The following is a 3,025-nucleotide window of genomic DNA, read 5'->3' as shown; positions in this document are numbered from 1 at the left end:
GAAAATAACGGGTTTACACCACAGTGAAGGTTTTCATTAGTTAGGGAAAATAACACTCATAGTAGAGCGAGAGCTACGGATAATAGGGGGTACGAGCTTAGCGCGATATGAGTAGAGTCATATATATTAGCCAAAATAACATGGTTTAACACAGTTTTAGAGAAAGTTCAATTACCGTAAATCAATATATATATATATATATATATATATATATATATATATATATATATATATATATATATATATATATAAGATAGTATTCTTATCGTAATTCGCAGCTAATCTAATAGTATTCAATTACTTCTTAATTTGGAATGAATTACGAGCGAAAATAAAGCGCGTTTCATAAACCATTAAGCTACGCAAACACATGCATAAAGTCTATAACATTCACTTTAAAAGCGTTAATAGTACTTCATGGCGGCCATCAAAAGAGCAGCATTCATTCACACGATTTTATATCATTTTAATCTCTCTCTCTCTCTCTCTCTCTCTCTCTCTCTGTCTCTCTCTCTCTCTCTCTCTCTCTCTCTCTCTCTCTCTCTCTCTCTCTCTCTCTCTCTCTCTCTCTCTCTCTCCCTTCCCCTTTCCCTCCTGTCACTCCTCCCACTCCCTGCTTTAGAGGAGGGGTGGAGATTCGATTACCTTCCCTCCCCTCTTTCTTCCTCCCTCTCCCCCTTCCCTCCGTCTTTTCTGCCATCCCCCACTCTCCCTCTTTTGATTATCCTTACCCGCCTCCTTTAACCCCCCACCTTTGACTCATTTTGAAGGTGTGGATGAGTCTCGTACCCTCCCTTTGCCCTCTCTCTCCAAACCCCTCTCCCCCACTCTCCCCCCCTCCCCCTATCCCTCCTCTCCCCTCTCCTCCCCTATAACCCTGCCCCTCCTCTCCTCCCTTCCCCCTTTCTCCCCATCCATGTGTACCTTGCTCATTCAATCTTCATCATCACCCTCCTGCGCGTTCTCCCTTCATCTGCCGTTCCTTTGCCTCGCTACAGTCCCTCTCTTCCTTTCCCTACCCTCTCTTCCCCATTCTCCCTCCCTTCCACCCTCCTTAACCTCCCCAACCCCTCTCTCTCTCCTCCTCCCACCACCTCCACTCTCCTAACTCCCACCGCCATTCTCCACTCATACAACTACCTCCACTCTCTCTTCCACCCTCCTTACGTTCTCCCTTCCCTTCCCTCTCTTCACCACTTCCGCCCTCCCTTTTACCCTCCTCTCCTCCCTCCCCTCTCTCTCCAATCTCCCTCCCTCCATCCATCCTTACTCTCCCTTCTTACCCTCCCCACAAACCCCTTATCCCATCCCCCACCTTTCCTCTACTCACCCACCTTCACCCTCCCACCCTCCCTCCCTCATCCACCCCACCCTCTCTCTCCCCAGCTCTTCCACCTTCCCCCCACCCTCCTTCCCCACTTTCCCTTCCCTCTCCCCTCCCCCCTCCCTCCCTCCCTTCCTCCCTCCACCCCCCACCCCCTCCACCTTCTCCACCCCCTCCACCTTCTCCACCCCCACACCGACCTATCTGAAGGTGCGGTGATCAGTGAGACGTTCCGCGCGCACACGCCTCCGCCGCCGACACTTTGTTAGTCTCACATAAAGGCAAGTTTTACGTTGTGTGAAAATGGACTTTGACGATAAGAAGAGAGGGAGAGAGGGAGGGAGGGAGAGGGGAAGAGAGAGACTGGGAGAGAGAGGGATTAAGGATGGGAGGGAGGGAAGGAGGGAGGGAGGGAGGAAGGGAGGAGGGTGAAGAGAGAGAGAGACAGACAGACAGAAAACCTACAAAAAAGAAGAGACAAAAACGAAAAGAAAGAAAGAAAAGAGAGGAAGAAAGTATCCATAAAGAGAAAAGATAGAATAGAAATCTTTAGACACACACAGATAAATAAAGAAATAGACAACCACAGAAAAGCAAACATCTACAATAACAACAAAACCCACAAACAAACAAGCAAAAAAGAAAAAAAAAAGTCGAAGCGAGGACAGACACGATATCCACAAACTCTGGCCCTGAAAAGCTGCCTGGTGGCGCTGGACCTCATATTTCCACCTCCTCCTTATCTCCCAAATGAGGAACAGGAGGAGGGCGAGATTGTGTGTCCCGCTTTCTGTGGGATTTTGGGGGGTGGGAAAAGACAGAGGGTTAATACTGCTGTATTTATGGTTGATGATAAAAACGTTGGTGTAAGTGTTAGTAGTAGTAGTATTTTTAATGTCAACGTCAGTATTAGTATTAGTATCTTTATCTATATCTGTTTTAATATTGATATTAGATAGAATTACTAGTATTTGTAATAATGTTGATGTCATTAGTAGTATTGTCATCATTGGCAATATTTTTATTATTACAATTTTTGCTATCATTGTCAATATTCTTAAGCATGAGAGAGTGAGTAACAGAGAAAGATTGGATTTTGATTTCGACAAGTTTATCAAGAGAGAGAGAGGGAGAGAGGGGGAGAGAGAGAGAGAGAGAGAGAGAGAGAGAGAGAGAGAGAGAGAGAGAGAGAGAGAGAGAGAGAGAGAGAGAGAGAGAGAGAGAGAGAGAGAGAGAGAGGAGAGAGAGAGAGAGAGAGAGAGAGAGAGAGAGAGAGAGAGAGAGAGAGAGAGAGAGGGAGAGAGAGAGAGAGAGAGAGAGAGAGAGAGAGAGAGAGAGAGAGAGAGAGAGAGAGAGAGAGAGAGAGAGAGAGAGAGAATGAGACAGGGAGGGAGAGAGAGACAGAGACAGAGAGAAATAGAGAGAGAGAGAGAGAGAGAGAGAGAGAGAGAGAGAGAGAGAGAGAGAGAGAGAGAGAGAGAGAGACTACAGACAGAAAGACAGATAAACAGAAAGACAAACAGAAAACAAAAGAGGGAGCCTAAACTTCCAAAGTCTTAACAAACCAAACATCAAAAAAGATATTTTACAAAAACAACAAAAACGGAAAAAATGATTCAACCATTTCAAAAACGAAAGAAAAAAAAACTTTCTGAGCCGACCAACCGCAGACACGAGCAGACAGCAACTTCCCAGGAGGCG

This window comes from Penaeus vannamei, chromosome 18 (genome assembly GCF_042767895.1).
Source record: "Penaeus vannamei isolate JL-2024 chromosome 18, ASM4276789v1, whole genome shotgun sequence".
In the NCBI taxonomy this organism is placed as follows: Eukaryota; Metazoa; Arthropoda; class Malacostraca; order Decapoda; family Penaeidae; genus Penaeus; species Penaeus vannamei.
The sequence above is the reverse complement of the archived record's forward strand: the minus strand, read 5'-3'. Positions refer to the sequence as shown.